At 38.1% G+C, this 24,334-nt stretch overlaps 1 protein-coding gene and 1 long non-coding RNA gene across 7 annotated transcripts in view; one reads left to right on the forward strand and one right to left on the reverse strand.

Annotated features, from left to right (window-relative positions):
- ADGRV1 (adhesion G protein-coupled receptor V1) overlaps positions 1-24,334 on the reverse strand; it is a 275,402-nt gene that overhangs the window by 98,962 nt on the left and 152,106 nt on the right. The gene's annotated exons all lie outside the window — the stretch shown is intronic.
- On the forward strand, positions 798-14,763 carry LOC142050814 (uncharacterized). Of its 6 annotated transcripts, none has more exons than XR_012658144.1 (7): positions 798-1,307; positions 7,449-7,541; positions 8,678-8,716; positions 8,881-9,016; positions 9,317-9,479; positions 10,555-10,658; positions 14,266-14,763. It is a non-coding gene; the product is annotated as an uncharacterized LOC142050814 (long non-coding RNA). The 6 variants fall into 6 exon arrangements; XR_012658141.1 differs by lacking the exon at positions 8,678-8,716 and adding an exon at positions 12,943-13,161; XR_012658142.1 differs by lacking the exon at positions 8,678-8,716 and adding an exon at positions 9,121-9,218 and having other exon boundaries at positions 799-1,307.

The raw sequence follows: 24,334 nt of genomic DNA on the forward strand, positions 1-24,334 counted from the left end.
CCGGAGGAGATCTGCCATGACAGATTAATTGCCTCTAGAAGCTTCTCAAGTGGGATCTGTATAACCATGACAGGGGTAATATCAGGTAAAACTGTTAATAAAGTGACTTTTAATTTCCTCCATTTCTGGATATAGTCTTTCTTAAAGTTCAGGTGTAAGTTTCCTTACCAATAAGTGTAAACAAATTTGACATCATGACCTCTAAACTGAATTTAGGTCTCTATCGAGGGTCAGAGATATGTGATGTTGGGTAAGTAAAATTACTGTAAGAGAAACACATCTGTTAACTGATGCTTTATGTAATTAGTTAGAAACGGTCAATGCCCCAAGCCTGTCAGTGTTTAAGAGGCATTTGGACAATGCGCTTAAAAGGATGCTTTAACTATTGGTCAGCCCTGAAGTGATCAGGCAGTTGGAGCAGATGATTGTTGTAGGTCCTTTCCAACTGGAACTATTCTACTTTTTCTATTCTGTTCTTGAAACAACCTGAAGATGAGAAAGATAAAATCAGTTCCCAGAGTCTAGATGCTGGAAGGAGTAATCTGCAGCTCTCCTTCCACCTGCATGCCCAGAGGAGATTTCCCCCTGTAGGAATCACAACACAGGGTAGGGCAGACACACCATCAATTGGAGTCTGGATACCATCAGGGTGTCTCCTTGGTTAATATTTTAAGTATGCTAGCAGAGGCCTCCCATGCTCCTCTATATGGCTAGCCGACTGTGAAGGATAATTATTTACCTATCTTCTTAAAAAAGAAATAGCCAAGACATAATTACAGACACACAGTGTCTTCTGGGTTCACCATGCTTCAGCAGCACACCTCTGCGTAGAGATTAGTCCCCTGATACTGGTCTGGAGATCATCCTGAGGGCCTTTTCCTTTTCTCCTTCAGTTAAAATGCGCTAGGTTAAGCAAAGACCTCCTAGTTAAACTGTTAGTGATAATCTGAGACATGTTTACAGAATAAGTGGCTGTGTACTCAAAAAGCTGGTAGACTGAAAATGTAACCTCTAGGAGAAAGCTGGTGATGGAAAACGGTTATGCTTTTCACCAGTACCTCTGTTGGAAGAGTGCATGCTTCCTACAGTCTTATGAAAAAACAAAGGTTTACATGTAGAAAGCAAGATCTTTGCAAGACTATGGGATCTGTCTTAATTTATTGGCTGGAAGAGCTATTCTAGGATGAAGTTTGGTGTGATGTGAAAGAACATCTAATTGAAGCAATTCAAGTCTTGCCAGAAGCTTTTAACACATAAAGAGAAATTTACTGAACACAAACCAAGCATTCTTCAACAAGGGCTAACAGGTAAGTTCCCTAGTGCTACTGTTATTTGTAACATATGATATCAAATAAATGCTGGCCTTATTTAAATATTTGTGGCAATTTTCATCCAGATCCTTTCTAAATGTCAAAATACAGCCTAGAGAATGATCTGTTCAGTGATCAGTATCATCTATTGTGATGTAGGTATCTTCAACTACTGCCTTCTCAGTGCAAAACGCTCCATAATTACGGAGCAGAATAAGAACATTTGCCTCCCTAACAATAATAGAACACAAAACCTTTGGATTTTGTTGTGTTAATGGAAAGATTGACTTTTGAACCCACAATAATCAATGTGAATTAGTAAATAGTATAGGCTATAACAAGCAGTAAAGATTTAAGATTATTCCACCTGAAGACAGGACCTTTCAGACACCTATAATAAAACTACCACAAGCATGCCAGCTGACACAGCTTATTAAATAGCATTAAATAATCTCTTAGTAGTCTTAGTTTATCTATTCTGTACAGGCTCACCTCATCTGGAAACAAGTGGGGAAAGGAACTGGGTCACTAGTGCTTTGAGCAATAAATTAGATTAAGAACAGATAAAGAAAAATGCATTAAATATGCCAAAAAGATAAGAATCCTAGAACCGTGACTATCCTAAAGCAGTAACGTAGATTAGGTATTGAGTACAAATTTTAGTAGACAAACAGTATTGTAAAAATAAGTTCCAGAGTGTGGTTCATGTATTTATAGAAATTAGTTGTATGCTGCTGCCATGGACTTTGTTCAGGGGTACAGACTGAATTGCTTTTTCAAACTCAAACATAGAACCTTCCTTATCTAACCAGTATCTGTGCTCTGAGGTTCTGCCAACATGTGAAAAAGAACTGCAGAGAAAGTAACTTATTCCTAAAATAACTGTTATTCTGATGGTCTCAATGCAAAAATGATTTAAAATAAACTGATGTTTATTCTGGCATAGAGCACCTGGATATGAAACTAGCCTGAAAAATTACTCTGTAATGTCTACTTCACTATTTTGATATTTAGTGACTAGAAATTCTGGTGAGCACTTGGGAATATAATGTTTTCTGAAATAGTTTTTCATGAATAATGAGAATGCAGAACACAACTTTTTGATCTAAGGTAAGCGGGCTTGCAGATAGTAGTGAAAGGCCAGACTTAGCAAAATTTCTAGAAATAAAAAGGCATTCCAGTTTAATTCTTTAAAATGACCTCTCGATGTTATTAAAGGGACTCCACTAAAACAGTAATGTAGACATAGATTTTTGCATTTAAAAAAATAACTAAATACTGTCTGTATTTTACCTAGTAGGTTAGACAGCCATGCCCAAGGCTGGGCTATGTAGGCTGATATGGTCTAATGCCTGTTTCTTGGTCAGGATCTCCTATGGAATACTAAAAGAATTTGAGCACACAGTTCTACACTGTCATTTAGTCAGCTGCTTTTTGCATATTTCTGTCTTAATTACTCACAATTTGAAACATTAGTTTGGTAAACTAGCACCAGGGGACCCTGGGAATGAAGCACTTAAACATATTCCATGCTTTGGGCACCATTTCTATCCTACTTATTATCACACTTATTAGCTTCAAATTTCTAATGCACATTTATGGAACATCAAAATGAGTTTGTTAAGTTGAGAACGGCTGTCCCTTTATTCATAGTAGAAACAGAAAGGAGGTTTGCTTTCTACATTTTAAATTCACCAGCTGTACGCAGCTTCAGGACTCTTTTATGATTACTGGGCATCAGTAGGGAGGCTCCAGTTATGGTTCCCACTTGACTGCAGAGATCAGATGTTGCATGTGAGAAAGCCTGCATGGGGCAGTCAAGACAACTTCAGGGAAACCAGATTTGAGCCCAAAGTTTTGTGGTTTTTTTTTAAAAAAAAAACACCTTCCTGAAACAAGCTATTATGTGATAAATTGAAAATTATTCCTGTTTTCTCAAGTATCACTTACCTGTTATTCCAAAAGATGAACTTCTGGCCTTGACACAGATTCCGCTTACTGTGACAGCAAGAAGGAATAATGCCACTGAAGGGAGGAGGGGACAAGATGGATACTAAATACAAGATGGAGAGTGAACGAGACTCCTGATCTCCAAGCCTTGCTTTATTTTTTCCCCTGTAAAGGCTTACACCATGCCACTTTTGTCACCTGTTTCTATCAGCTCATCTCAAAGCAACACAGGTGGCATTCAAAGACCCTGAAGGTCTGTGCTGCTTCCCGAGACAGAACCGGCCATCTGGCACGGCGTGCGAGGCCGGTGAGCCTGTGGTCACACGAGATGGTTCAGCAGCGGGTCCCAGTGGGGTTGTTCTGCCGGGTGGGGATGAGTTGCCTCTCCCAGCAAGTGTGTCCCCCTCCCCAGCACCTCCTCTCCCAGGGTTTTGCTCCCAGCAGCGGTGGCTCTGGCTCTCGGCAGCTCCTCTGATTAACACGATAGCTGCCAGATAATGCAGGACACCCTTTGATAAAAAGGTCACGACCAAAGGCCAAACGACAGCCTTTTTTAATGCAAATACTTCAAACTAGTTTATTTTAGTAGTAATATTAGTTATTTATAAATTCTTCCAGCTTTAGTAGTGAAGAAGCACTACCCTCAGACGCTTACATTTAATCCATTGAAACCTCATTTAATAATTCTAATTACGTGATCCACTGACCCTACCTTGCAAGAAAAACAAAGCCCATTCCTAACAGGGTGGTAATTTTAGAACCATCTTCTGTTTCATTGTGTCAGACTGAAACCAGAAAAAGTAACTGGAAACATTTCAAATTAATTTCCAAATGAACCTCTGTGCACAAAAATTGATCTTAGACAAGGAAGTATTTCACAAGTGATTAATAAGCCATGGATTTTTTTAGACTCCAAAATAATGTGTTCTACTGTACCTAACTTCTACTGTTTCCTTACTGAACATTAAGGAAAGCTTGTCATATGTAATGACCATGCCTTATTGTTTTTAGTGATAGTAAAACTGATTCCCAGACCATTCCATGTACCACTAGCTGACTGACAAAACAAGCTGCAAGAATAGAAAAACTTCTCTGACTTTGCAGGCTATAAACTGTATAATGCAGTGCAAAGGAGAATTCTCTTCAAATAATAACTCCGATGCAGCATTCAGAGTCACAAGAATAAATATCCATGGCTTAAAAATTTTTTCTGGGATCGTTTTAAGCACTGAATATGCTCCTGCCACTCATAGAACAGAGACCAATTTTCGCTTGATAGGACAGCGTCAAACATCTTCAGATCTAAGTTCTTTAAAAAGAGCTATTTGTGAGCTGATAGCCGCCTAGCCCGGTTCACATTCCTTCCCTGAGGTGACTGCAGCTCCTCTGCAGCTCTGTTGCTGTAAAACTGAGCTGTTTACGTTTAGCAGGCCCAAAATGATGAATATTTCTCATGGATGTGTGGTAATCCTGCAGGCAAAAAAAGCTGAGACAGAAAACAGAGTTCTGAAAAACAGCTTTGAAGAGCATACGCTTAAATCACATACGCAAGGAAAACAGGCCGAGCAGAATGGCTTTGTGTATGGGTGCATATACAAGAAAGCAAACGCCCTGTCTACTTAACTGATACTTCTAAGGCAATTAATCACCCCATTTACTTTCAAGATGTGAGCAAAAGCACTTTTTCTATAGTCTCCTTTTTTTTTTTTCTAGGAGCATGGTATTATCCTCCTATCTTTTATTGCAACACAAGACAAACACAAAGAATGTTTGTCTTAAACAGTCACACATCTCAAACCTGCCTCCTTTTAGAGATCGTTTCTGTATTTAGTCTCAACATTTTGCTTGTTCCTACAGAAACAGGGATGTTTTTGCTGTGACCAAGTGCTTCAAACACTTCCTATGCTCGACCATACTAATAATAGCAAATGCTCTCCTCAGACCCCTCCCATGTGTTAAATTAATCAACACTAGAAGGTCAAACATGCATAAAGTAGCTTATGCACATTAATTTGTTAACTGAAGTGACCTCATCACCACATGTTTTGCTTTTCTGTTTCTTCTTAATGTGTTCACATAGCCAATTACTATCACTGAAATAACTTCTGAACTCCAAACTTGCGTTGATTCCACGCCACTTCCATACTGCATTTGTGGATGACCTTGCTTGCGTTCACTTCTCGACAGCAAAGCAAAACTGAATTTGCCATTTGAATCAAAAATAACTTGATTTCCTTAATCTCATCTGTGCAGGTACCTTCCTGCCTCTCCCCCCCCCCCCCCCCCCCCCCCCCCCCGCTTCCCATTCTCCTACCCACCTCCAAAGGGTGTGTCTAAAAATAGCTCATAAGGTTGTCCCCAAGCCCCTTGGGGCAGCGAGGACAGACCTTCTGCCACGCATGGCCATTAGCCATGTCGCATAAGATCAGCTTTAGTTTGTATTGTATCTTGCAACAGGTGTGATTTCTTCTGCCTTATACTTTAAGACAGCCGAATATGAGCTAGCTCCAGATCAAAAGCTGTATAGTTTGGCTAACACTGTGTAGTACTTGAGAAAATAACTCTTGCTGAGAGGCTGAGTCCCATATTAGCTTGAACACAAAGCAACTCTAACTGCAGCTAAACAGTTTTTGTTCAGAGCTGGCCTGAGTCCAGCTTGAAGCACGAGAAGTGGAGAAGTGTACACTTATGTCTGCCAGGAAAGGACTACACAGGCATACTCTTGCTGAATAAAATGTCACTGGATAAGATTAAGTTCATAAGCTTTTTTTTTTTTTGCATTCACAGCCACTTAGAAGGGAGATCAGGGAAAGTTATTGGGCAAAAAAGTAGGGTTCTTCTAAAATTTTCCAGCAACTGCAGGCTGCCATGATGGCCCCTTTGGGCCGCTGGCAACTCACAAAATTTACAGTGAAGCAAAGGTAGTAAATTTGTCCAAACCACCCAATTAGTAAAAAAATACAGAAGTTGAGGGACTCAAGCCCCTTCTTCAGCTCTTCATCACTAAAAGTGTTTGCATATTAGACGACTTACCTAAATTTCTCCAACTGCGCTAGCTGCTGTAATAAAAGGGTATTATCTTGTCCTACAAATTTTGCTGCAAACAAACCGCAGCTACGCAGTATTACTACATGAATCAAACTATAATTTAACATATCTTGAAGAACATGTAAATCTCTGCGCTTTTTTTTCACTGGATGTAAGCATAGAGCATGAAAACACAGAATGAGGCAAATGGGTTAAAAGCCCAGGTGCGCAGCCTATGCCAGACCCAGATCCCTCACTGCAGGTTTAACTCTGATTCCCTGATTCGCATACAGGCAGTAGCCAGCCTCAGAATCTTATCTGGAAGCAGTGTGAATGTAATTGAAAAATGTAAGTTCTACTTTTCAATACATGTTGTTACCCATTTCACCCATTTTTTTGTTACAAAGTATAATATAGGAAAAAATGGGATTCTTTTCCTATGTTTTACTGCATTTTTGAGTCTTGAGTGCTGATGTAAAACCCAAAGGTTACAAAAATTAGTATCTATGCAGAGAAAATGAGCCCAAAATTCTGTTAATACTTTTTTCTCTCCACATTCTCAAACCTGTTTACTTAATATCTCATTTGCTGGTATGTGTAGCATATTGCAGATATTGATGAGTGCTCAAAACAGAGCATTAATTCAAAACACTTCAGAGATTGCAATACAGGATTCTCTTTCATTCCCTCCTTAGGTAAATTAATTGTAAAGAAAGTCCACGTAGAATAGCTATGAAAACCCCACATGAATGAATTTTAAGTAACGTCAGCCTTCTGATCATTCAGATTGGAGCGTGGGTGAAGACTGCCCCTCAGTGGGCATGTCTGTTCAGTGTGAAAGTGAAAGTCATCTAATTAAGTGGAAATCCCCCATCATCATATGTGTTCTAGTAGTTATGTCACTGTCTAAATTAAACAGATCTGGATGGAGATTGCCATCAAGTGTTTCCCTAGAAATGCAGCAATTCACGTGATTTACTGTACTTTTGTGTGCTGTTATGCTTATCATCACTAGAACTCCTATAGTGGAAATAGAGGCCTTTCCCGGAATAAAAAGGACTTTTTTTTTTCCAGGTGCACACATTAAAAGTGACCTGTTCTTCACAGTAAAATCTACTTTCACTAATTTTATAACTTCTGCTGTCTTTTTATTTTTTTCAGAAAAGCTGGATATCAACAGGGTTCTTGACAAATGTCCCAAACTTATCATTACACCAGCAGTATCAACTCATTCTCCTCTGACCAAGATCATGGGTAAATAGCACTGCTCTGCTCTCAAAAACCCTAACTTGCACCAAATCTCTTTAAAAGAGTATTAAAGAATATTTGCTTTGACCAGGAAGTATAAAACTAAAATAAAAAAAATACACCCTTCAGGAATTAACATTTAAATGAGAAACAGGAGGCCATCACTTCTGTAATATTCTGATGATAGTGACTATATGAAAACAAAAGACAATGCTGAAGAGATTATTATCAGCTATGTAAAGATCAAGCAACTGTTTATTATCTTTGGTAGTATATTCTAATACTTGACAGAGCAATATATTTTATTTCCTCTAGAAGTAAGCAGTTCAACAGTAATGCCATAAAGCTGAGATGGAAATTAGTACATTCTTATAAATATGTTGGAATTTGTCTTGTGTTCATTTTTGCCTATGAATTTTGATTTTTATTTATCATAATTCTATTACACTAATCTGTATCTCTGTTCCAGAAGTGTAGAGACATGCAAACTTTCATTATATTATCTTCAATCTCCTAAAACTTCTAATTCTCAGGAAGCAATTTTGCAAATATTTACCTACATTCAAAGTGGCTTTTGTTTTTCATTACATTTAAACAACACGGCAGAACACACGGAGTAAAACCAATACTGCTGTTTGCTTTGGGCCCTCACTAAATGATGCAGGAAGAAAGGGTTGGCACAGAAGCAGGGGAGAGGAAGAGGCATTAAGAAAAAGGTTAAGGGTGAAGTAAATTTGCAGACGATCAGGAGAATGTTAAATTGAGAGTTTGCATTGCAGCACTTTTAGAAAGTCTGAATCAGAGCACAGGTGGAAAAGAAAAGTCATGTTTTACACCCCTCAGGAAGAGAAAATCTTTGAAGCCCACCTGTTCTCTTGAAGGCCAGCTATTTCTAGGCTCAAGTCTTGTGACTATGAGACACACCTTTGAAATGGAGGTTGCTTATGTTCTTTGCACAGGACTGACATAACCAGTTTATGAACTGGCATCTCCAAAGAGGTTAGCAAGCCACAAAACTTGGAGAAGAACATATTTTTAGCGTGCACTTGCATTAGGACACAGTGAAATCTCAAGCTTTATGCTCAAAGAGCAATTGAACAGGTTTCTATTTCTTTTATTCTTCTAAAACCTCTTTCCTCTAGGCCTGAACTGACCATAAACAAAGGAATTCATCCATACTGGTGAGGCATGAGGCACAGGGGAAGCTGGCTTGAAAATGAGTATTCTTTGGCTTCGCCTTTTTTCTACCTTTTCCCACCATCTTCCCTGACTTAAAGTTCTGTATTTATTTACTTCCTGATATCCAGCCTAACTCTCAAAATATTTTATTAAAAATTATCTTTAGGAATGGAAGCAAGATACACAGAAGAATAAAAGCACCAGCTGGAAATACAGGAAGGCACTAAAAAGAAACAACCCAGAAGCAACTTCAAATGACACAGATTAATATTATCCATGTTTTGAGGAACCACACAAAAAAGGTTACCTTGCCCTTAAAAACTAAGACAGTACTCAGAACCATTGCATGTAAAGAGTTAATATTTTGGAGTTGTGACAGTTACTTTTCTTGTCTAAATTAACCCAGGACAGAGTTTATTGTTAAACTGACTATCCTCTAATAGACAAAGCATGTTTGCAATGCGACAGAGGGTCCAAAAATGTGTTGCATCTTAGTTAAAAAAGGTAATGGACCTTTTCCCCAAAAAAAAACATTATTAATTAATTATTAGTTGAGTGATAAGTTAAGGTTTAATTCCTAATATGTTTTTCCACTGTGGCAGAATAATGTTGCAGGACAGCCAAGTAAAAACATAGCCCTGCTGATTGCAGTGAGTCTGCACTTGGCGCCTATGCTCACTAGAGACATGTCAGTCTTCCTATGTCGAGGTTGGAGGTGTTTTTATTTGAGAATCTTCAGTGCTTTCTGTGGGAATGAACTGCCATGTATCAGCCAAATTAAAATACTCTCCACTTGTCTTAAAATATTTCTGCCAGATAATCAGACAGCTGTGTAATTAAACGTATTTTAAACATTAAGTATAGGAGTGATATCACTAGCCTTATCCAGCCAGTATGTTTAAATGTTTTTCACGTTATTTGCATCACTACAGAGAATTAATTCACGGCTGCAGGCTGGCTTGTCAGTTTTGAGCCGGTGTAATGAATCTGTCACAAACACCACCATACAAATACCTTACGTGCTCTTAACGAGAATGTTCCTTTCCTTTCCTTTTGATTTTTAATACCCTTTTATTTGTGATTTAAGGCAAGAAAAAGTTACAATGACCAATTACAAAGGACTTTGGTGCCATTTGCAAGCAGAAGGTGGAAGTGACAAGATGATTGCTAGGAGACAGCACTTACGAGAGCGGGCACCAGGTCTCAGTAGGTGGTGCTGTGGGTAGAAAAGACTACTCTGGCTGTCAGCCACAGACTGATATTCATTCATAGACAAAGAGGTTCAAAATAGCGTTTATAGGTGATCGGTATAAACTCAAATATCTGAAGTATATAAGCAGGAGGAGAGGAAAAAGTATGTGTTCTACTGCACTATCCTCCATTTCTCCCAGTGATGAAACTGAAATGAAGGCAGCATTAAAAAAACGGACTAAGTGCCAGAAAAATATTTTTGCAATAGAATATGTGAGAAGTCAGTATGAGATCATGGACATATTAGTGCTGACAATTTTAGTATTAGATGGCTAGTAAGTGTGACTTTCAAAGCAATCACTCCTACAAGTTCAACGCACTGTTCGAGATAGACAAAACTTGGGCTTTTGCTGCCTGAACATGCAGGCATTATGGCCAGAGAAAAACTCTCCCCTCCCATGCACAGGCATGTTTTCCTGATGTGCACTGAATACAGGTATCAAATTAGGAAGTGAAATGGTATCAGCAAATGGCGTCATCAGTGCATCCCACCTACAAATTCAGCTATGCATGAAATTCCAGAAAAGATTTGCATGAAAGTATTAGTTTATAAAGACACTATGACTTTGAGTGTGGCTTTTTCTTACAGATTTACAAAACATAACCCATAGCTCTGCTGCCTTTTACACCAGCCCATATAGACAGTAGATTCCTGATCACCATTCCTGCTCTGACCAGTGCTTTCTACTGCAGGTAAGAAATGGCCACCACTCACTGAAAAACAGAGTTCTTTGGTGTGACAGTGAGCACATCCTACTCAGTTCTGACCTCTGTGGAACTGTGTGACCTGCAAATAAGTCTTAAATAGTGTATGTTCAACAAAACTCCACTTCATCCCTACATTTATCCTAGTAAGTCATAACTGTTCTTTTTTTTTAAGAAGGGAAAAGTGTAAGAGCTCCTCCTGAATCCAGCATTAACTAAATATTCACAGTTTCTAATTATTATATGTGGAGTTGATATGCAGAAATGTTTTTCAGGGTAATCTGAAAACAATATTCATCGTTTTGTACATTCTCACATTGGCATTTAATTTGCTTGGAGATAGGAGACTATGGCTGTTCCACCATGAACTATCTCAAGTCTTCATTACTCAAGTTGAAAATATGATTAGTTCTTACGATACATAAATTTATTGAAGTAGTTGGTATTTTGGGAGAGGTTTTTTCATTCCAGCGTACATAATAGAAAAACACGAGGCTACTTGCAAAATTCTGTTTGTGAACATAAAAAAGTGCTCCTTAAAGGTAATTTCCTCCTCCCCTCTTTGCCCCCTTTTCTTCCTCTGAATAACGGGAAAGCTACCAATGGAACCACTGGAACCAATCTTGCCTGTTTCTGTTCCAGCTGCTAACAAAAAGGAAAAGTCTTCTTTCCTGCGGAAAAATGATTGAAGCTTCTGGCTCCAGTGTAATTGTTTATGGCTCCCTGAGGGGTTCAACTACTCACTTCACTCTTTTGTAAATTTATACATTGAAACAAAAGGAGATATTTATATGTAACCATGGTATGTTTTTAGCACTGCACAGGCTACTATAGGAAGAACCTTTCTGACTTTATGGTTTCAACCCCTTTCTCCAGGGAGAGATTTTTCAGGAAAATAATTCATTGTTTGAGTGGAGGTTAATGGCATTGTTAATTTATAGAAGGGCATCAATAGTTTAAGAGCTTTTTACTTACACTGGTCAATCAGTAACGGATAACCCATGTTATGAGGGGGAACTGTATAAGTGATTAATTCCAAATCTCACATAAACTTCTAAGTAGCGCATGGAAAATTACAAAGTGCCTGTCCTGTGCTAAGAATTTAGCATCCTATCTACCACGGAAAAATCTAGGAAAATGCACAAGAAAATGAGAGAGGGCTCTGCAGACAGGCAGAATTTTGAGCACTTTCAAGTAAACTATTCTGAGAAACATAAAAAATAATAATTATGTTTACATTTACGTATATTAAATTTAAAAGTGGCTACTATTATTTAAGGCACTTTGTTTAAACATTAACATCTTAACCTAACAATGAATATATAGCATCAGTTTAAGAACAGACAGGGAGAGTACTGCTTACCCAAACACCAAACCCAAATAACCCTTCATAGACTTGAATTGCAGCAAGTTACTCTCAGGCAGTGGAACTGCTTTTTAACAGAAGATTTAACAGAGAATTTGAGCTTTTGTCAATGGGAAGCTCTTCATGGGATTACAAAATTGGTAGACAAAGTTTAGATTTTTGCTAAGACTATGCTTATGTTTTGATTCTTCACATACCGAAGTAGTCAGACCACTGGTCTTGCACTGACCTAGGTTTGAATCTCTGCCGTATCCTAATGTAAAGACTCAGAGAAGAGTAAGGATGCTTCTCTGCCTCTCACTTTATCCACCTACAACATACAGATTTCAAATATTTTTTAAACACTTTGCAATGGGCTGTGAAAAAATTTATATATAAGCATTACATGCTTTTGCTGTGCTTATTTTTGAAATCCATCTGTCACTGGAAAGACAGAAGGCAAGTTGTCATGCTTGAGCCACGCAGCTGCTTTTCAGACCTCTACTGACCTAAGGCTAAGAAGATTAATAAGTAATACCATAATTATGAATGGTGGTTAAACAGCAATCTAGATTCCAAAGCCAAAATATACAGTTCTCTTTCATGTATATAAACTTGCCCCAAATTAAACAAACTAGCTTCAAAGGTCTACAAGACCAGAACTGAACTCTGTCACCTTTGCAGGCCACTTTATTTGAGAACACTGTCCTTGATGTGTTAAAGTTCACTGGGCTACATTCACACTGTTTGTTATTAAACATTAAATCTGATTCTGTGGAAAAAAATATTCTTTTTCTGGAACGTTACACCCTGTGCCAGGAGCTTACAATTTACAGCTCCACTGACACCATTTGAAACGTCAGCCTATAAAAAGACTTAGCATAGTATTTTCTAGTGGTGTTTTCACTTCTGTTTTTCCTACCATAGCAATCAGAAGACATCAGGGCCCTTCCACACTGGCAGGTTTTCATCTGCCAAGCTTAGCTTCGTCATATTATTTGACTCAGGAGACACGCAGCTGGCTGAAACGTTTTATGCCAACACATACGATCATTTTTGGCCTAGAGGAGTTTTGACTGTTTTTACTATAGGCCCCTGGACATCACTGCAAGAAGCCTACGCTGACACTCCAATATCAACAAAAAGGTATTAATATCTTGACCGCTAAGAGACAATAATGTTAAATTGCAGCAGAGGCTACTTGTGGAAGCTTTACTTGTAGAAGACATGGTGAATGAGCCAAAATGTCCTGATATGCTTCTGGAACTACTTATTGTATAGCACCTTCAGTTCACTCATTTTGAAGCTGCAAGCTATAGAGTAGGGACTGACAGGGGCAGGAGAAGGAATGGTCACACCTTACAAGGAAAGGATCTCGGAGACAAGGTAGAGAAGTGACACATTTTGGTGGCCAGAGTGTTACTGTCTTTGGTGCCCCTACCTTATGGGTCACCCTTGCTGAGAAATATCAGCAATCTGGAAAGCTCAAACATGGTTGCCTTGTTTCATTGCTGTTTGGCTCTCTATAACCTTGTAGAGTAAGGATGTTGAATAATTTTTTAAATTTTTCTTTTGCTATTACGAGAAAAGGAAGTACCTTAACAAAACACCGCGTACATGATTTTTTAGTACATGATCTAAGCACACTAGGTAAACATCTGAGATCTTTCCATAAAGATTTTTCCTACAGAATTTGCCAACTCCAGATTTCCAATGGTTGGTCTAGATCAATAAAACGAAAAGTTTCAGTTCTACCCACTGGAAACTTTGACTGAAATTAAAATTTTGAGCACAAGATTTCTATTTTGGTATAACATCACCTGCCAGTGAGAAAATGATTAACCAAAATTCTTCCAAAGAGCCCTCCTGTAAACCTAGAAATGTCTTCTGAAGAAAATTAGGTTAACCTGATGTTATTCTGCAAAATGGTCATTCAAGGGCAACACAGTGGTTGTGTCACATATCTGACACAGAAGGTGTTGTGTCCTAATGGCTGTTTACACGGATGGATCTTTTTGAGCAGCTGGATTAAAATTATTGAACAACACAAGAAAAGGCAGAGTGAGCAGGAGCTCCTCCACCTAAAAATCTATGGTACTGTATTTTGGTTTGAGAAGTATATAAGTAAAAGTATAAGAAGTATATAAGCAAAATTGGATTTTATGTCCTTCATTATTAAGCCAAAGATGCTAACTGCTGTCTCCTGCTTCTCCCAATGTTTTTTTGATAATTTCTCTCTTTCTCTACCAGGTTGACTCACAGAAAGATGTTCTCTTCCAAGAAAACACTCATATACAGTATCCTCTTCTGAGATTTAATCTCTGCTATTCCATTGCTGCAAATCTCTATTTCAGTGCTTTAGAATCTCTGTAATTTTCTATAGTTTTACCAATTCTGAATAAATGTATAACACAAGCAAACTCTTTGGCCATTTACACATAATAGAAAGACGTAACATTTATACGTAATAAAATTCAGCTTATGGAAGAGACACCTCCTTCTTTATACTGTTGTTTCATAGTTTTAACATTGTGAACAACCATCAAATTTATAATCATCTCTTCTAAAATCATACAAGTTTTTTGAGCATGGCCATAACTGCATTGAAAAATGAAGTCTGTTAAGACTCAGAAATATTTCATCCTTTCAAATTAACCTGGTAAATAAAAAAATTTTTCAAAATCCCTCCAGTTCTGCTTGTTTGTGTGAGCAAAGCAGGAAAGTACAATTTACTTCTTATTTATTGTTGCCCTTTGTATTCCTTTCTTCATATTCCTTTTGGGAACATAAGCCAGAATCACACAGGACATACATGTAAGGCAGCATCTCCCAACTAGACAGGATGGACCATTTGCATAAGAGAAGCCAAAATGGGATCATGTATGTGTTTTGTAAACAAGATTTCCCATGTTTCTCCCAAATTCCAACGGAAACAGGTATTATTTGGTATTTGAAATTTGTAAAAAATCCTTGAATACTTATACAGAGCCAAGGAAAAACAGCATCATGGGCATACAACGTACTTTGCCATCAGACATGATACTCCCAGCTGCTTAGTAAACCACTATTATTCTACAATGTTTCTGTTTCCCAGGAAACACAATAAGAATGAACACAAAGTAGACCTCAGCATGAACTCTGGAAAGATACAAAGGTGACTTGCCCATGCACTCAACACGTGATGGCTGAGCTAGAATGTTTGGGTCTGGAGATGCTGGCACATACCTATGTTCACTGAGAATGAAAAAAAGTTAATAAAGCCAATACACAACCTCCAGACCCTCTGTCTGTGAACGATTACCTACAACGCTCTTTTAATAATTTTTGTTTGTCCTTTTGAAAACTGAACTATTCCTGGCTACAAAACTTACTCCATGCCCCATTTTTATCTCTCTCTGGAGTGTTTGCAATGAAAGTATGATAAAAAGGTTAGCCTCTAAACTGCCTGTTTGTTTGACCCACTCTAAGATGAAGTAACTTCTTTCCTGAGGAGCAAAAGCATTACTGTTGTGCAAAAGGACAATGTCCTGATGGTACCTTTTGCTTTGATTGTGAAACGGCGCAGTAACAGGCATATATCACATTCTCAGAAGCACTGAAGTATAGTACCAGAGAACATACTTAGTGATGGCAGCCTGAACATACTTGTGTTTTGTTTGCAGATCCCTGCCTCTGTCTGCCCAAACAAGGGCATAATCTTGCTAACTCTTTATTTAATCCATAAATCTGGATTTAGACTCTGGACTTAGACCTGTTAAGGTTCATCCAAAGCACCAGGGACAGTGTTGCAAGAACAACATAATCAGAAATATTTGACAATGAAATAATACTATTAAAGGGGTTTGGTAGGCTATGTTTAGTCTGCTATGTAGGCTACATTTGGCTACTGTCAGATGACCCTGAAGGGTAGCATTTTGAGGCACATAACTCAGAAAACAAAGACAACAAATGATTTTCCATGTTGGATAGTTCAAATTGGGTTCACAACTGCAGAACATCAACATCATGACAACGTATCGCCTCCATAGTAAACAACTGCACCTTCCCAGAAAGACGAGGGCTTTCTCATTAGTGAAAAACAAGCTGAAACATACTGCTGTGAACAGTTTAGTACTTCTGCCTACCACAGTTGCAAACATTATCACACCTTATCCTCAACAGTGGATTTTGTTTACTCTTTCTGATTGGAGAAACGGAGCCCTAACGATAATCATCCCCAATTCTGTAAAATTCCACATACAGGGATTTTCCATTAGCAAGATATTTAATCAGAAATCCTTATTCGCTGAAATGAATACTTAAGCTATAGCTGGCAAGAAAAAAATATCTATTCAAAGACCAATGAACCCCTCCTGTGGAATATTTAATAACCTAGTAGTTAGGATGCTCAGCTAGCACACAGCATACAAAGGTACAAACATCTTGCTCTTTCTCAGTAATGGCACCAATTCATCTGCAGTGAATATACTCATAATGCGCTACAAAACACTTTACGCAGAGTGGAACCGCTTAACCTCAGACACGCAGAGAGGCTTAAGCTGTACACATCAGTTGCATGGTGGTCACTGAAAAACAAATTTCCCAAAAAAATTCTTAAGCCAAATACAACCTATGTTATTATCCAGTAAAAAGGCAGTACAAGGGGAGCAACATTTAAATGCCGGAGTGACAATAATTTGTGAGGCTCTGTTGAGCAACCCTCTGCTTTAAAGAACTCTTTTAAACTTTAACTTAACTTTAAAGTCTTCCTTTAAACAATTAAATAACTCCTTGCTTTAAACTTACACTGGTCATGCCATGATTCAGTTCTTTGTGGAGTTTTACATGACATTTTTAAAGCTAAACTGGCACTGTGAAATCATAATTGTTTCAGTCCATGAGTATAATATGTTTCTGAAGTCACCTAGGGCCAGATTTTCACTGTCTTATTCCCCTCTGTGAGTCATCCCATTGGCTTCAGTAGCAAAATCTGCATGATTGATATCTTACCAGCATAAGTATGAAGAGCTTAAAATGGTCTTCATTGCTTTATTTATTTGACACGCATACATATTTATATGTATTTTACTATCCTCACATTTATGAATATAATACTGTGGAAATAATTTGAATTAAACCCACAGGATTGTACCTATATGTTAGAGACAGGAGTTATGGGCTTCTTTCTATTAATCTGCCCACATATGGCTGGAGTATCACTATTCAGAAAGCTGGACTCTGTGGTACGCCAACAGCTATTGCTTTGCAGGACTAAGTGCCACATTTTCTGATACTTTATTTAAAAAGTATAGCCATTTGTGCAATGGCTGCTTTGAGAAGCTGTAAACTTTGCAGGAAAAGCATGGACACCATGCAGGTCCACTATTTTCACTATTTAAAATACTTTGCAGTAACGTTCATACCTGAAGACAATTTTTCTTAAGGATTTTAGTTATCTATCTGACTGATTTGTATTGATGGTTCCGAATCTTCTCTTTCTGACAAGCTTGGGAGATGTATGCAACGGAAGGAGTTCACTTATTCAATTAACTATGGATTTCAGGAAGCCGATTTATGTACCATTTTTAACAATTTCCTACTTTTTTTTAGAATCACTAAAAAGATGTCATGCTTTCCTTGGACTTTACAGTCTTCAGAAAGAAAACCCAAACAGAAGCATATTCTGCTTTCACTCCTGAGCAAGACCAACCTACACATAAAGAAATGATGAAACTACCATATTTCTGTTTTTCTCAAGAACACTTGATAATTCTAACCAGCTTACTGCTACATAATGTCACGAAAATTGAGTATGTGCTCTCTGATGAGTGGAGAGTATATAATAGTCCTACACAGATGTTTCTTCAGTCTGAAAAGCTAGCCTGAAGCTTGGCTGTTAGCTAGACACCTGTTTGAAAGACAGGCTGCTTGTAAACACAGTGCAGGGCAAGGAAAATTTCAGAATAGCAGCAGAGATAAATGTGTCCTGTATTCAGATAACCCTGTTCATAGTTACAGCAGAGTGCCACGAGCAGTCACTCAGGATGCTGTGCTACAGTGGCTGAGGCAGAAGCAGGTTCATATAAATGGCTGCTTAAGGAATGGAAACGGACTTCTCCAAAGAAGCAATATAAAAAAAAATTAACCAAAAAAAACAAAACCCCAACAAACCGAAACCCAAAAAACTAGAGAACTTAGGCACTTAGAGGCACTTAGCAGCAGGGAAACAACATGAATTCTGTCAAATCAAAGGCCTGAAGTGCAGTACATTTGGGAACTACTCCAGTTATCAGAAGTAGAAACTTTAGGAAGCTGCCTTAAACAACTCTTTAAATGCTCTGGGATGGCATTTCAAAGTATTTAAAGTATTTCTTTTTTGCTAACACAATTTCCTTCAGTAACATTTGCATGTTCTCTCTTCTTGCCAATAGCAAAAGATCCTGTCCTACATAATGAACGCAGGAGAATCTGCTTGGTCTTCATAATAGGATATATTCCATTCTTTTCAAGCCAGGACCACAATAAAATGCTACTGACATATGGTATACTCATCACATGGTGAGCACACGGGACTCATGCGAAGTAGACTGGCAGTACAGCAAAAAGGGTATTAGGCAAAACAAGGTACAAGAAAGTGGTGGTGAAATGTCCCCTCTATGGAGGTAAAACAGGAAATCTGCTTCAAAGCATAGCTTTTTGGGACAGACAGCTGTGGAAATGAATTTAAGGAGATGCACTGAACCAAGTCTGGGCGAAGTTAGGAGGAAGATGACTTGTCGTCTCTGACCTGCACTTAGACAAAGGCAGACCATTTTGCAATATATTGTTTTATAACTTAAAAACTTTTATATTGACAAATCAAAGCAGCCGGAAGTTGGTCTCCCTGCCAATAGGAGCTGGAAATAGAGAAGCATTTGGTAGTCACAGCACGTCCCTGCATGCAAGTTCCATACTGTTTGCTTAAAAGTAGTTCTGTGAATAGCTATTCACTTTAAGGTTATTCGTTATCCTAGAAAGACATTACTGCTATTTTAAAATTTGTTTTACTTTAATATCTTACATAAACATTCTATGAAATATTTACTTTTAAAAAACAAAACAGACAAAAGAAGATATAAGAAAATTGGTAGTATAACCACTTGTATTTATTAAGCACTCATCTAACTTGTTCTCTAATCCCCTTAACGACTAACTCCCACAGTGGATTGTTCCAGAGACATCTTCCAACAGACGCTTAGTTATGCCCCTCTATGCATTGATGATACTCCCAAGTGCCTCCAGAAATACAGTTTCTCACCAGATAGGCTTGGAAACCTGAGTAATACTCCTCCTTAAGGTTGGTTTGTTGAGAAGCTAATGCAGAACAAATTCCAACCTGAAAATTGTTCTCTCCAGGTTTGGCTTCTTCTAGGATTTTCTCTCCTAGCATTGCACCTACATGCCTCTATTCACAGAAGTCACTCTTACCTCTGCTTCATCTGAAACGGGAAAACGAGCTGCCAATACTGCAGTGAGTCAACAGGACCCAGTTAGCATCTCTGTAAGCTTTCTATCAGCTACCACCTGGGAAAGTCAGCAAAAGAACACAGTTGCACTCATGCTGACTTGGGCATTTTCCTGCCTCTTACTTAACTGTTTTTAACCAGTTTACCTGATAGGAAAACAAAGTTAATGGACCTAGAATTCCCATAACTGTACTAGGGATAACGAGTAAGAGAGACTGCATCTATTTACCTGTAACTCAACCACTCCATTTCATTCTGCCAAATACTCAATACTAAATTATCAGGCTAAGGGTTGTTTTTGTTGTTACTGGGTTGTTTTGTGTTTGGTTTTTGGTTGGGTTTTGTTTGGTTGGTTTTGGTTTGTTTTGGTTTATTTAATTATAAGCATGAATAGGACTTTGTTTTTAATATCCAGAAATAGAAACTCCAGAGAAAGTGCAGAATTGAAGGCTTTTGGCCTCAGTTGTCATTTCTGTTTTTTCTCTTCCTCTCTCCATTGTCTTACAGTTTAGCTAGCCCAATAATTCTTTTGTGGACTCTCTACCACTACAAAAATAAATGCAAAACTTTAAGTATTCTCTAGGATATATTGGTTCATGCTTTGAGCAAGATTTTTTTCCTCAGATAACCTCAGAAAGTCCCTTCCAATGTAAATTATTTTCCAATTCTATGATCATACCCTAGTACTGTATCTAATTTGTGATGAAAAAGTCTGTTTACTCATTTTCCTTGCATATGAGAACCTGTAACCAAAGAGAATGAAATGAGAGCAGTCATCACCCAAGAAACAGAAGGTTAGACATATATAATAAAAGAAGAAAAAAAGAATATATGGAGGATTAGGTCTGCATAATTTTGCTCCTGAAAATTAAGACAAGATACGTGGTCTCCATGACACCCAGAGGAGCACTCAAAGTTTGTGCCACCTACATGGCACAGTATACACAAGAAATAATATTTTTGCAAGATGAGCTTGGGTTCAAGCTCATACGGACAACCTCCAGGAAACAAGTGAAGTATCAGAGTGTAATATGAAGGATTTGGGATACCTATTAATGAATGGATCTTTAGAATGTTACAAAGAAAACACTTGATCACAGCCTACATGTGCATGACAAGGACGTGGAAGACTTCACACTAAATCCCAGGTTATACACCTCACATTTAAAGGCTGATCATTATGTTAGTAATAAAGATTAGAAAAGAAACTTTGAAAAGATATTTCATTTTAAGCCGAGACAATGTCAATTAATTCAAGAAAGGATTTGGTCTTAAAAGTTGAAAACAAATTGGTTTGCATAAGTTTGCAGTTATCCACATTCAAAAATCTTTATGACATCTACACTGAAACGATATTTTGGATGTTGTTTTAGAACTGTGAAATTTTGCCTCACATTAAAAATCCATGCAACACCACTAATTAGAAAATGCCATGTTTCCACTAGCTGTAGTACATACAGTTTTAAGGAGCATCATACTTGTTCATAATATATCTAAAAAGACTGCCAACTACTGCTGACAGTGCACTTTTACAGTCTTGCTTGTATAACTAAGTTACAGAATGCAGCCATTTGGCAAGCAGTGTGGTAAATTACGGCAAAGTAATATTTGCCAGACAACCTCTGCGCTGAGCTCGTTTTGACAATGTACCGCAATATATGTTTAAGAAATTTTTTTAAATTGCAGAGTTGGGCTTTGAACATGTAAGAAGCAGACCATATTAACCACAGACTAAACCCTTAGTCTAAAAATATGCATAAGTTTCTCAGCAAATCCTATTCAGACCAAGTAAAGTATTGCAATCGTCACTGAAGAAAGCAAAGAAGCCTCAGAATTAATAATGTCTAAAGGGATTTAGATACTTCAAATTTCAGCAGATGATAGTATTTATGATGTCCTACGCAAATTAAGAGTATTTCAGAACGAAAATATAATCATGCCTCTTATACATCTGTTAAAGACATGGCCTAGAATAAAAACTGAGAGAGAACAACAAAAATCCCTTCCAACCCAAACTATTCTATGATTTTATGAATAGGAAGATAATAAATTTGTGAAGCACACACATGAAGAATCTTCTGATGACTTAGATGTTAAAGATTAAGACCAAGAGGCTTGAAGAGACCCTGTTCAAAGAGAAAAAAAACAAAACAAAGGCTGATCATTGGTACTCAGGCAATATTAAGAAGTTCAGTAACTCAAATGATGTACAAAACAGAGAGTGGAATCCTCCAGTGGTACCTCAGACACGTGAGGCGTACTCTTGTCAATGTGCATGAACTTATCAAGGAGACAGCTTGAAAGGAGTAAGTTTGCCAATGAGGAAGGTGGCATTTCTGGGTCACTAAATGCAATACTAATGCCACTTACCCAGCAGAAAAAAAAAATCTCATACACTACCTTGCTCTTTCTTTTATGGACAGAATTCTTCACACATTAACTTCCCTCTTCAGGCTGTTCAACTGGCTGGTCCTATGCTCTTCCTATGGTATTATTTTCATGGTCATTACCATGGAGGCAAATAAAATTGCTCCCTGTTTATATTCATTTGAATGAGAAGAAAACATTGCTTCTTTAATTTTTGCTTATTTTCTCCACATAAATTCATTTTTTAATATCTTATTTTTCTTTCAGAGAAAGTACATCTTTAGCAGAGAAAATGAAATAACTATTTTTTTTTATAAACTGCTTGCTGTTATAGCACAAGGTAACAATGTTATCTTATTCCTGATCTTTGTATATTAATATCTGTTCACCGTCTTTTTTTTTTATTTATTAAGATGCAAGTCAAGAAGAAAAAGCAAGTGAAGAACAAAGTGTGAGCATTAACAGCACTTACAAAGCCTGATGGCCTAAAAAGATTAAACAGCTACATTTAGTATACAGGCCTGAATGACCTGCATATCTAGGATTTTGTGTTCTATCAAACTGCTACTGTTTTAGGTTACAATCTGGGAGGAGTAAGGATGATCCAGGATCTACTCTCCAGCTGAGAGAATGAAATCTCGACAGCGGTTTCCCAGAAGGGTTTTTTTAATATTGCTTAATGCTCTCTAGTGCTGGTTATTTAATCACATTTTTAAGAAAATAGCTGCTGAAATGCATGAATGTAGGTACTTCTGCACATTAAATACTTTTTTAACAGTTTGCTGCTATTTGGGGGAGGGAGTTGAGGAGGCTTGGCAATATCTGAATTATGCCTAAGGGTAGACTTCATTAATTTGCACAGGAAATTAAAAGCCCCGCTGCAAATTAACTGAGATTGTGAATTTAAATAGTAAAGAAAAAGGCAAATATATGTGAAAACAAAAATCTCCAGAATATGAAGGTATCTCAACATGTTCTATATTTAAGACACTTAAGAATGTGTTATATCATTAATAATATTTTGTAAACCACGGAAACTATTATAGCATATCATTCAGACTATGGCCAGACATTATAAAATCCATCCCTGACTACTTTCTTTAAATATTCATCAGAGTGGGAAAAGGTACTCTGTTAAATGCAAATCACACTTTGTACCATGGAGAAAGTATAGTGAAGTTCCAGCCTGAGGTCTGGGAGTTCAGCAAACTCCCAGTATCACCATAAATGCCCCGTGTGATCTTAAGCAGGCAACGTCATATTAAAAAACCTAAAAACAAGATTGCAGCCCTAAAATGTATCTGCCTGGACCTTACACTGTGTCCCTCCTTCAAGCTAGGAGTCTGATCTCTCTGTCAGAGAGGTAGCTCCAACCAGGCAAGCTACCAGCAGGTCTCCAAGGTGGACAGTCAAGAGACAAGACAGTAAGAACACGCCGTGGTACAGACGGGCCCAAGCTGAGATGGGTCTCGGTCTCATCACTGCCACAGTCTCCTGTGAACGTAACTCACAGCCCCCAGCATCATGGGCACGTCTGGACAGAGCATGAGTTCCCATCAAGAGGGAACACAGAAGGGAGAAACCTCCATGAAAACTTGCCTCTTCTCTGGACTTAGGCTTGCAATTCAGAGTTGCAGGGAGGTGTTGGTATTTGATTAGGGTTCACAGCCGGAAAATTTCTTCTAGACGTCAGCAGGAGACTTATCTTTTTCTTTAAAAACACACAAATATTTCAGATGGTAACAATGACCTCCTGCTGTAAAACAGGTCAGTGATGGTAAGATCCACCTAAGAAATGGAAAGACTTGGCTTCCATGCCGTCCTCAACCTGTGGGTTGGCATAGGGGGCAGACCCACATCTCTGAACTCTAATAACTCTTTAGCATAAGCTCTTGTGCAGTCTTTCGAGCAGAAATCAGAACTGGGATCTCCCCTCTTCTAAATAGGTGCCCCAATCATTTAGCCACAGAGTCATGCTCCCTCTTGCTCCCTCTCTTTGACCTAAGGAATTTTGATATATTTTTTTGAGCTGGCACAGCATCAAAAGGTGAAGTGGAGGGAGCCTCCCACCCAGACTAGCCTATAGCATGGTAGTCAGGTCCCAAGATGAAATGAACCATCTTTATACACTAAGAACGGGGCAAGCTGAAACATTTCATGTTAGGGTGTGTAGTTTATGTGGGACTGTATCTCCATATTAAAGTTTCACTCTTAGGAAACTGAGTGTAGTTGACTGTCAACAACACTTAGAAATCCTTACCTGGGCAAGTGCTCTGGCGCTCCTGCTTTTAAAAAAGCCACACTGTAAATGTATTGGCACACAACCTCTGTTCAGTTGTGCCAAATTAAAACCTGATCAATACATCTGTGAGAAAAAAATGGAGCTTTATGTGCAGGGGTTAGCACACACTTTTTCAGCGTGGGTACTGCATAGAAAATATTTATCGCTAAGAGAAATGAAAAACCTT

The sequence above is a fragment of the Phalacrocorax aristotelis genome, chromosome Z, assembly GCF_949628215.1.
Source record: "Phalacrocorax aristotelis chromosome Z, bGulAri2.1, whole genome shotgun sequence".
Lineage (NCBI taxonomy): Eukaryota > Metazoa > Chordata > Aves > Suliformes > Phalacrocoracidae > Phalacrocorax > Phalacrocorax aristotelis.